The 11,957-nt window shown below is 38.2% G+C and overlaps 1 long non-coding RNA gene across 1 annotated transcript; it reads right to left on the bottom strand.

The window, feature by feature from the left end:
* Positions 1-4,807: 4,807 nt before the first annotated feature.
* Positions 4,808-7,502, bottom strand: LOC117315523. Its single transcript, XR_004529711.1, has 3 exons — positions 7,309-7,502; positions 5,966-6,202; positions 4,808-5,565 (listed from the first exon to the last, which is right to left on the bottom strand). It is a non-coding gene; the product is annotated as an uncharacterized LOC117315523 (long non-coding RNA).
* Positions 7,503-11,957: the final 4,455 nt, after the last annotated feature.

Below are 11,957 nucleotides of genomic sequence, written 5' to 3'. Positions count from 1 at the left end.
CTACTTGTTTCTTTGTTACATAAAAAATACACCTGTTGTATCTGTCCGATACAAAAAGTAATCAGCTACAAGCATAAGTCATTTAATCGTCCTTCTTGACCCTGCCTTGTTGCATGAACGTCTAAGCTCGTAAAAACATTATGTTCGATTGTTAGAAACTTCAAGTTCTAGAACCAGTTTTTATCTCCTTGTAACAAGGTCGAGAGGATGCAGTATGTCGTCCGTACGTATGTACTCGTGTGTTGACCTTTTGTCAGCGCTCTAGCAACTTGATTCTAACATGATTTCAATCAAACATAGTCGAGTATGAGTATATATCAAATGACCTCGTGTATTAGGGCTTTAAAGGATAGGGTCATCGTTGCTAAGGATAGAAATTATTTGTTGTACTTCATATTATCACGAAAATTGCCACGAATTCAATATCTGATGTCTGTTTATAAATTGAGGCTGAGTTTTCGATATGAACACAGGGCCGCGGTGGCCGAGTTGTAAAGGGTGTCCCAACACTTTATCACCATCCCTTCATTACTGGATCGCGAAATCGAAACCCACGTGAGGCTGTTGCCTGGTTATGACCGTAGGCCGGTGACTTTTCTTCGGGTATTCCGGCTTTCCTCCACCTCTAAAACCTGGCCGGTCCTAATATGACCCTGGCTGTTGATAGAACGTTAAACAAAATAAACCAAATCCATCAAAACATAAGCAGATGCTTTTGTGCGTTTTTTATTTTCAAATCCTAACTTGTGCTGATAATTCTTTTCTCGACCTATCATCAGGTGAGCTCATTTAAGAACGGTCTCCTTTGTGCGAGAAAATTCCTGCTGTATAAGCTGTCCCATTTTATGGTCGTAAAAGGTTTGGTTTAGTTTTATTTGTGTATCGTCCTATCAACAACTAAGGTCATTTAAGGACGACCTCCCGTTCGTGCGAAATGCATGTGTGCGTTGAGTGCGTATGTGAGTTTAGGAGGCTGCGGTATGTTCGTGTAAAATCTTATCGTGATAGTCCGGAACTTTTGCCGATTTATAGTGCTACTTCACTGAAGCATACTGCCGAAGACACCCAGCAGGACACACCACCCGGCCACATTATACTGCCAAAGGGCAAACCAATCGTGAAGAAGCAGTTAATTTGGGGTGTTTTCTTTTCTTCTATGGACTTTCTTCTTCCTAATGTCTCCCTTGACAATGCCTCACTTTTGGTCTTTAGCTGAGGTTCGCCCATGTGAGGAAGGTTTTGTGTTCTGTCCCCTGGCCGACACATACCAGAGTCTTTAAAAATGGTAGTCGCTACTCCAGCTTAGGGCTCAGCATATTAGGAGTTGGACGACTGCTTCGGCCGTTGTCAGTATAATGTGACCGGGTGGGATGTCCTGCAGGCTGTCTTCAGTAATATGTTCAAGGGATGTAGAACTATAATTAAGTCCTACAGTGGTGACCATCTAACGGGTGCGTTGTGTGGACGGATGGACACTTTGTAGCAAGTGAAGAAAAACGTAAAGCAATGTGATCCGATTCACTGAGCATGAATGACTATATCTTTTTTTTATAATTTTCTTAGTTTGGTCTTCATGATGCGTGTTTACCACGATATTTTATTCCCTTTTTAAAGTTGTTTTCATTTGTTAGATATTAATTTAATAGCCATATATCATACCAGTGAGACAGCGAATTGAATAGTATCTTTTGAAAAGCATTTGCTCAAAAGGCGAATGATTTTCAGTCATCACATTGATACATAAAAAAATCCTTACATTCATATTTGTGTCTAACTGAATTTTGCGATGTTTGATACTTAAAATGAAAGTAGACTACTGAATGGTTCTAGCGTCATTTCCAAGAAATATAATAGTAGCCGTGCTGGTTGAGCTGGCCGAAGTGATCATGAAGTGGAGATAATGCATGCGTGTGTATTTTGGGCGGCTGCGGTATGTTTGTGATTGTCTCCTTGTGATAGCGCAGAATTGTGGTCGACTTTATAGTGCTACATTATTGATGCAAACTGCCGAAGACGCCAAGCAAGACACCCCACCCTATCACATTATACTGATACCGGGCGAACGCGTCGTCCCACTCCACTAAGGCTGAGCGCTAAGCAGGAGCAGCAACTGCCATTTATACACTCGACCAGGGGACTGAACTCAAAACCTTCCTCAGAGGGGTGAACGCTCAACTAAAAGCAAAACGTTGAGGCAGTGTATACGGAGACATTAGGAAGAAAGGTTGTTTGATGACCATGCGATGGGGCAGCAAGTGCCATTTTTATCCCCTCCCTGCAAGGCTGATATTTTAAACACATAGGTCAATATATAATAATTCAAAGGAGTGTGACAGGAGTGTGTTGGGCACGGTGTGTAAGTGGACAAAATAGCACCCGACTCGTCCATGTATACCGATGCATCCCAGGTTCGATTGGGTATTTGTTCTTGCTTTTTGAGGAGAGAAAGAAAAGACATTTCGAATAACAATTGACAATTTATTATGGAAAACATAAATATTTACAACAAATTACACATGAACAGTAACAATCAGCCAGCAAATAGTTCTTGCTAAATTATGCACTACACGTACCGACTCCGAATATATATACAATACTAACCCATTCGCTATACCTAAAAGATAACCTAAATTATACCTTGCAAGAGAAAGTGGCAGCACGCAGGAACTCAATTCGTCTCTCACGAGAAAGCAAGCGGTGACTACACGACACAAACATCACCACAGACAGGGTACGTGAACGGGGAACAACAAGGATTACAGTGACGGGTACACACAATACATAGAGACACGTTTGATTTTTTCAGCTTAACATTATACAAATGATAATATCCCCAGATACAGGAGCTTTACAAATGTTATTCTGTATCTTTCAGCAGAATGTTAATTAACGCAACCACATCCTTTCCAAAGGCGAACAATTCCTAAACCAGTAATTTGCCGATTTTGAATTTTTACCAAATTGATACTTTTAAAGAAATATAACATATAGGATGTGATTACAACAATGCATGTATCACTACGCTTAGCTCATGTATGTCAGTATGACAAATTTGGTATCAAAATAAGGGTAAATGTAAACCATGTTAACTTTGAAATTGATTTTCAAATATGCATTAGCCTGTAAAAATTAGTTAGGGCACCTCCTTCACCAAACTTGGTATTATGCAAGGGAATCCACTCCGGCTATCAGTTGATATAATGATGAATAATTTATGCGATTATGGTTATTTTTTTTGTATCTACATATCTACATATATATGTACATAGAAATTGAAGTTGGGCCCGCGAACATAATAATAATAATTATATCATCATTGAAATATTGCATATGCATTTAATTTTCTTACACTTTGAATCTCCTGCAAAATTGTACTCGAGTTTCTTTGGTCTTTTTGTACTCGCAATGGCACCCGGAACCCCTCTTTGAGATAACATAGTAATGGTGAAAATATCGGCGTGTGTGGATAACTCGCCGCTTGAAGTGTCAAATTACGGATTAAAATGAGTGATTATTAATACAACTAAAACATTGAAAGTAAAGCTAAAGGCAACATAATTAAAATCTAGATGGTCATTCTCACTACGTTACATGAACTGTGTTCATATAACGTAGTGAGCATGATCATCTTGATTTTAATTAGACTGAGCTAAAGGTGAATTTAACGAAATATGTGTCGAAAACCTGTATGTCTCAGTTTTCTAGAAAAATTCAAAACTAACTTTACTTATAGATAGCTTAAGAGGGAGGAAATAAATATTCAGACACGTTAGCATAATTTATCGTTTGTTGACATACTTCAGGCTTGTAAATTGACTAAAATTAATCACATTTTGTCTTCATGTAGAAAATGACATAAATATCAAGTGATTAAGATGCCCTTAAGCTTCAAATACTAAATACAATCTACTATACACAGATTAAAGGTGTTTATCAATTACGAGGCTTAGAAGTAGGAAATGAATCACTATAAAATGTTTAAAATGTCTGTATATATCAAAATATCAATTTAAATGAATCTACCGGACATGAATTTGAAGCCGTTTATCCATCATCTCGAGGGTTGCAAATAGGAAATGAGTCACTATAAATTGTTGAAGATGTTCGTATGAATCAATTTATAAACTGAAATCAATCTACCAGACATGACCTTAAAATAAGTCGTATATCCATCGCTATGGCCGAGTGGTTAAGGTCCCGACACTTTATCAATATCCCTCCACCTCGGGGTTGCGAGTTCGAACCCTACGTAAGGCAGTTGACATGGTACTGACCGTAGGCCGGTGGGTTTTCTCCGGGTACTCCGGCTTTCCTCCACCTCCAAAACGTGGCACGTCCTTAAATGACACTGGCTGTTAATAGGACGTTTAACAAATATAAAAAAAAACACAAGAGGTCTTAACGGTCATCTGACTCTAAATTAAATACCCTTATACTATTGTAGTATGCATTCTCTGTAGCAGGTATAGTGGCACGGTTGGCCATGGTGGCCATCTTGGAATTTGGATCAACCTGAAAAATAACAACACTTGATCAAGACTATCTCAGGATCATTTCTGGTAAGTAAGAGCTGAATCCCACAGATGTAATTTGAGAAGAAGTTTGAAATAGGTATCGTTCAGGAAAACCATATGCTACAAAATGGCCGCCGTGGCTGCCATGTCAAAGTTTTTACGAGGCTGAAAAATAACAGCGTTTTGTTGGCTCTCCTTCCTTAACATCCTCACCAATTGTCAGCTCAATGGCACCAGTGGAACTGGAAAAGTTTAAAATGTGTTTTTCAAGATGGCTGCCATGGCGGCCATCTTTGATTTCTGGCGGATCTGCAGAATAACAATACTTGGTCAGGACCATCTCAGGATCCTTTCTGGTAAGTTATAGCTGAATTCCACTGGTGGAATTTGAGAAGAAGTTTGAAATAGGGTTGTTCAGGAAAACCATGATTGTGTAATCATGTTACAAAATGGCCGCCGTGGCTGCCATGTCAAAGTTTTTACGAGGCTGAAAAATAACAACACTTTGTAGGCTTTCCGTCCTTAACATCCTCTCCAATTTCCAGCTCAATGGCACCAGTGAAACTGGGGAAGAAGTTTAAAATGTTTTTCAAGATGGCTGCCATGGCGACCATCTTGGATTTCTGACCTACTTGAAAAATAACAACACTTGCTCAGGATTATCTCAAGAGAATTGCAGGCATGTTTCAGCTCAATCCGACTATTGGAATTTGAGAAGTTTGAAATGTGAAAAGTTTACGCACGGCGGACGGCGCACGCCAACGGATGAAGCATGATGACTATAGCTCATCCTCACCCTTTTGGTCAGATGACCTATTATTCACCCCGATATTAACTAATATGTGTTAAAGATGTCCGTATACTTCCAATTCACATACTGAAAACCGTTTACCAGACAAATAGCTCCTAAGTATGACATGACGACCCTGTAGCGAGTTATCACAAACCAAAGTTATGACTGTCTCGAGCGGTGCGACTCCGGCGTACGAACTGCAGTGATATTCTTCTGTGGTAAGCCTTATAAGAACAGTGACGTCTTCAAAAGCTGACTCTGTAGGTAAAAAATATAAAATGCATTCTCAAGGATTCCATATAAAGTGAATGATTGATATCCATCATAAATATTTACACAAGAAGAAGGATAGGTGGGTACATAGAGGATAATGAATGGTTTCTCGTTGAATAAAACATATTTCACGAGCAAGGCAGAATATTGATGTTTTCAGGTGTGCGAAGCACGAGTGAACAATATTGAAATATTCTGTCATAATGGATATGGATAATCCTGTAGAATACCTTGAAAGATATGGTAATTCAGACTGATGGCACTATATAATTGGCTTAGAATGCGAACCACCTTGTTACAACCTTTACTGTTGAAAAGATGGAAAATACGAAACCATCAACCAAATTCTAACATTAGTAAATGTAAATATTAACTCATAACTTACTTGTTCCTCTCTTCGTCAATATCATAACTTCCTGAATGAAATAAACATCGAGCAAATCCACACTCATCCAGGGATTGGATTCACCCAAACCTATGAAGCAGGCCTTCCCGATTGCATAGCTGGTTGGGTAGCGCATCCCATCAACAACGCTGGCCGCAGACAGGTCCACTTCTAGAGTAGTTGCCTCGATTGAGGACTCCGTAGTAGGTTTTCATAGGGCTATGTTGCCGAGAGTTCCTAAACATTGTCTTTAATTATCTATTATTTCATTTCCTATACACATCAACTGTATGAAATTAATATCACAATTTGATTTAGTTTTTTTTTATATTTCAATGAAACACTTATATTGGTGTAACCCAACTCGTATGATTCTGCTAGGCCCCTGCCATAAGATGAGGGGTAACAAGTGTTGCCTTTGCCCGTGCTGTCCCATTCTTTGACTTTGATTTCAATCAAACATGATCATACTTCGACCAATGTCACACTTGCTTTATATAGGCAAACATCAACCGATTCAATTTTAACACTAAGCAACTTGATACTTGACCGTTCATAGACTCATTTATGTCTTTCAGACATTTTAGCTCACCTACCCCGAAGGGCCGGTGAGCTTAAGCCATGGCGTGGCCTCAGTCGTCCGTCAATATCTCCATTAAAACGCCCTTGAGATCCCCTCCCTATGATCATATATAACATTGTTGGGCATCAACAGATCAACACACAAAAATAGAACCTAGAGTCTTTTCCGACCCTTAGGGAATTACTGGTGGTTATGTGTTTGAAATCGTCGAGATCCCCACCCCATAACCATTTATCGCTGGACTTCAAGAGATAAACACAAAACTTGTGTAAAAAATAGCCCCAGATGTCGTTCCCCACGCTTAGGAAGTCTGGACTTTGTTTTTGGGTTATGTCTTTGAAGCAATTGAGATCCCGATCACATAAATATATATAGCATTGTTCGTCGTCAATAAATAAAGATAATAATCAATTAAATATTAACATTATTTTGACGTTTAGTCAAATCCAACGAAATGAATAATGCAGTGTGGGATGACCACATCACGAAAGTTTTGAAAACATGGTATAAAAGGGTAGGACTGATAAGACAGAGGGGTGGAGGGTGGGGGATTTTAACCCTAACTTTATTGCGGGTGTATAATGATGGATAGACTTATTTCGTTAGTCACAGAAACAGACATTGAACAGGTACGTCTTCCCCACATCAACTAGAAATGGAAAGCAATAGCAAACTGAACAGAACAAGTTATCGTTCTGTTTACCAAATACCGAGAATTACCCGTATCATTTTATTAACATTTATATTAATCATTACTCACTAGTTCTCTCGTAGTATCGCCAACCAGCAACCACTTCTCCATGACTCGAAAACAGTCTGCCAGAGTACTCTTTACATTGCCCATGTCCATAATAGAAAGATAAGCAATTCGAAATCTGGCAGGCGCTGAGACATTCCTGGAATGTCGTTGCATTGATGTCCGTGGTTCCTCCCGAAATGATGTCTACAAATCTGTTGTCTGACGTGTAACCGGGATCTGTGATTGTAAACAGCAGCATTGGAAAAAAAAACGTATGGACAAAAATTGTTATAAAACAACGGCAAAATATAAACAAATTATTCGTTATTCATAAAACGAAGATCTACCATGCGGAAGAAACTATCATTTTGTAATTTGGTTTGGTTTATCGTCCTATTTACAGTTAAGGTCATTTAAAGACGGCCTCCCGTGCGTGCGACTACATGCGTGTTGTGAGTGCGTATGAGTGTTTTGGGAGGCTGCGGTATGTTCGTGTTAAGTCTCCTTGTGATAGGCCGGAACTTTTGCCGATTTATAGTGCTACCTCACTGAAGCATACTGCCGAAGACAACCAGCAGCACACCCCACCTGGTCACATTATACTGACAACGGGCGAACCAGTCGTCCCACTCCAAATACGCTGAGCGCTAAGCAGGAGTAGCAACTACCATTTTTAAAGACTCTGTATGTCTCGACTAGGGGACAGAACCCAAAGCCTTCCTCACAGGGGCGAACGCTCAACTAAAGGCCGAAAGTGAGACAGTGTCAAGGGAGACGTTAGGAAGTAGAAAGATGTTAAGAAAGAAGAGAAAAGATAAGATCCCAAATTTAGTCGCCTCTTACGATCATATGTTTTCTTCGTCCTAATGCATCCCTTAACACTGCCTCGTTTTTGGTCTCCGGTTGAGCGTTTGCCGCCGTGAGGACTTTTCTGTGTTCTGTCGAGACTTGTCAGGCCTTTAAAATTAGAACGTCTACCACTGACCATGTGGGATGTCTTGCAGGCATCCTTCGTCAGTGTAGCTAGACATAAAACAATCTAGGTAGCCATCTAGATAGTTTAAACTTAAACAGCCCACTCACATGTCTTAAATCGTTCAGCAAGATGCTTACTTTTGCAAAGACAAGAAAGGCACTTCTGGGACAGGTTTGACCCCCTTCAAAATTTTGACGGTCTTGAACTTTATCAAAGATTTAGATTTGATAGGGAAGGTGTTATAGTCAGAAATTATGTTAATAATTATTTCTGGTGTACCCCTATATTTTTTTGTTATGTGCAGCATTAAGCGTCTAAAGGGAGACAACTCGAATTTATTCACGGTACAATTATCGATCGGTTTTTGGTGATCACGTGACTTGCTCCTGACACCATTAAAACATCTCGAAGAGTACATCTTGTGTCTCCTGTTTTTCAGGTAAATTATATGGGTTTGAACTAATGCTGAAGATTGTTACTTGGCAGATATATACATGAACATGTTGTTGAATTGTAGAAATGTTTAATTAATGTTGACATTTTGTCAAATGGTAATATTTAGTGTTTGAAGCGAAGCAAAGCTTCGATTACCGAGAACCATGTGCTCGCATGGATGAGGTGTAGTTTTCAGTTGTACTTTTCTCAAAGAAAATGGTATTCTCGACATGTATTTGAGAAGGAACAGTATTTCTTTTGATAAAAGTGTTATTTTAAAGTCAGTAAGAGGTAAAATTCGACTTTATTAGAATTAATTAAATTTTTGAAACTTTTTCATGTTTTCACTGTCCCATGATGCCTGGTAAACATGGCTGCGCCCATGATTTCACCGGAAGTGACAATAAACCATGTAAACAAAAGATTGTCACTTAACTTATAGTAGACAGTATCTATGTAGAATAATTTTCGAAATTATTTTAAGGAAAGAATAGTGTAACCAGGAATTTTAAATGTATTTTCAGAAATATGTTTACTTTAAATTCTTTTGAGTAAATATGTTAAACTACAAAGTTACTAATTGTGCCAACAGTTTATACTGAATGGTTGTGCCAATGATAAATACCATATGTACTTTATGGCAACTGAATACCATATCCAAGTTTTCATTGAGGATATTATTGTCAGTTAGAGTGAAATACTAGTCTAGATATGTACAGGTCAGTTAATTAACAGTGTTCTGTGTTATTACAAGTGTAATTACATAGGTTGTTGATTTTCTATCAGTATTGAAGGTACTCAATGTAGCAATAGCATGAAATCTAGTCTAGTCATGAGAAATATGTGCCAATTATATTTTATTTCAATTTTGAATTGATGTCGTGAAAATACTCAAGTGTTGTGGTAGCAGTGTACAGTAAAAATGCCAAATTCTGAAAAATATGGCACATGCTTTAGATATGTAAACATTGCCAGTTAACCTTACATATAACCTCTAATAAAGTATATATATTTGAAATCTGTACAACATTTGCAATTTTAATAGAGCTCTGAAGGATAAGTAAACTGATATTTTCTGTGATTTTTAGAGCTGTGAATACCATGGTAACAGCTTAAAAAATTCTCAAAAATTGCAAAATATTATGATATTTGACCCAAAATGGCACAATTCTCTACACAATTTTTTTTCTGAAACCTATTTAAAATTAGATATCTCTATCCCAAAGACAGAATTAATCTTGTTTGGACATATGTTGTAAATTAAGTTTTTCCGCTATCTTACCTTTTCTGTGGGCTTCCATTTTGCGCTGTAGGCGAAACTAAATTTCCTGTGTAAACACACGTTCGGAAAATCCGGATATTTAAAATCCGGAACCAATTTATTGATTTTTGTTTTAATAAATGTGAAGCCTGTATGTACTACTTCATACTGGATATACCAATTATAGTGTACATTTATTTTTTCATTTTTTATACATATCATAATACAGGAGTTATTTGCTTAACAAAAAAATTGCCCATGGCCAGGCTGTCTTACTGTGGTGTGCTACCTGTACCCCTAGACAACAAAGCAAACCAAGTCATTTGTATTTTGTATTGTAACATTTATTGTTATGTGACTTGCTCCTGACACCATTAAAACATCTCGAAGAGTACATCTTGTGTCTCCTGTTTTTCAGGTCCTGGTATCTCCCCTCCCCTCCATACCTGGTGTAACAAAGGAATCTTTTTCATTGTTGATATTCTAAAAGATTATAATTATTGCACTTGCATTGAGAGGTAATCACAATCTACCCCACATTTACATGTCATGACCGCATTGCGATATAATGCTACTATGTAGTGGCGATAATTTTAATATTGACCAGTCCACTGTGTCCAGGGTTTCCGGAAAAGAAAATGTCATCACGTTCATCGACAATTCCCGCTGTACAAATCTTTCCTCAAATCCGCTGTATTTTCAAAATATGAACTGCGGAAGGATTCTCCGTATTCTCTCGGTTTTGCTTTTTAGGTCACCTGAAACAGGTGCCCTATTCTAATCGCCTTTTGTCCGTCGTCGTCCGTCCGTAAGCAATTTACATTTTCAACTTCTTCTCAAAAACCACTTAACCAAATTCAATGAGATTTGGCAGACAGCTTCTATGGCTAAAGGTCAACTAAAATTGTGAAATATATGGTCCCCACCCCCAGGGGCCTGAGGGGTGGGGCAAAAAAGGATGAAATTGGCTGAAACTTCAAAAATCTTCTTCTCTACTCACAGATATGGTGATATCACACACGCTTCATAGATGGATGGGTATCAATCTAATTAAAATCTAGATGGTCATTCCCATCACTACGTTACATGAACATCTAACAACATCCCATTAGGGGTCACGTTCTGATGACCTCTGAGATGTGTGTATTTCACTTTCAGGGCGAATTGGCAATTTTTCGATGTCATCGAAGCAAAACATTTCGTCACAGCATGCATCTGAAGCAAACCATTTCGGCACAGTATATAGCTAAATGCTTTCTGTGACGAAATGACTTGAAACAAATTGACAGATTATACAAGCTATGCACTCTAGTCATGCTAATTCGGACATATAAAATTCACTTCCAAGATTCTAGAAGTAGTCATTTGATTGGCTAATCCAAAACGTCACCCTGACGTGACCCCTAATGGGATGTTGTTAGATGTTCATGTAACGTAGTGAGAATGACCATCTAGATTTTAATTAGATTGGAAGGGTATTATAGTGCTTCAAAAATTGTGAAATTCATGACCCTGGAGTCTCACGTTTGCCCCTGGGTTTGGTTTGGTTTAAATTGTTTAACGTCCTATTAACAGCTAATGTCATTTAAGGACGGTCTCCCGTGCGTGCGACATGTGTGCGTGTGGTTTATATCTAGATATGTTTCTTGTCTGATCAGTGGATATCAAGGAATTGCTTTATTTTGCTGTAGAATTGGTACATATGGGTTTTGAGGGATGCTGACCACAGTGGCAATATGAACATTAACGATGAAACTGTACATGCATGGACTTCCAGAAATAATTCAAAACAATGCAATTTTCATAACATAGTTTGATTTAATGTCTCGAAGGCGAAGAAGGCGGTTAAATAAAGATTACCTGTTTCCACTGTGCGTACGCAAATTTTAATTCAGCAATGCGTCCAAAGTTCGCGACTATATATATAAGGCAGCTAATTAATTAACTAAATTTATGCTTACAAAAACTTAAGAATAATAACTTATTGATAAACTTGAG

This window comes from Pecten maximus, chromosome 17, assembly GCF_902652985.1.
Source record: "Pecten maximus chromosome 17, xPecMax1.1, whole genome shotgun sequence".
In the NCBI taxonomy this organism is placed as follows: domain Eukaryota; kingdom Metazoa; phylum Mollusca; class Bivalvia; order Pectinida; family Pectinidae; genus Pecten; species Pecten maximus.
Note: the sequence above shows the minus strand (reverse complement) of the source record. Positions and strands in the feature narration are given on the sequence as shown.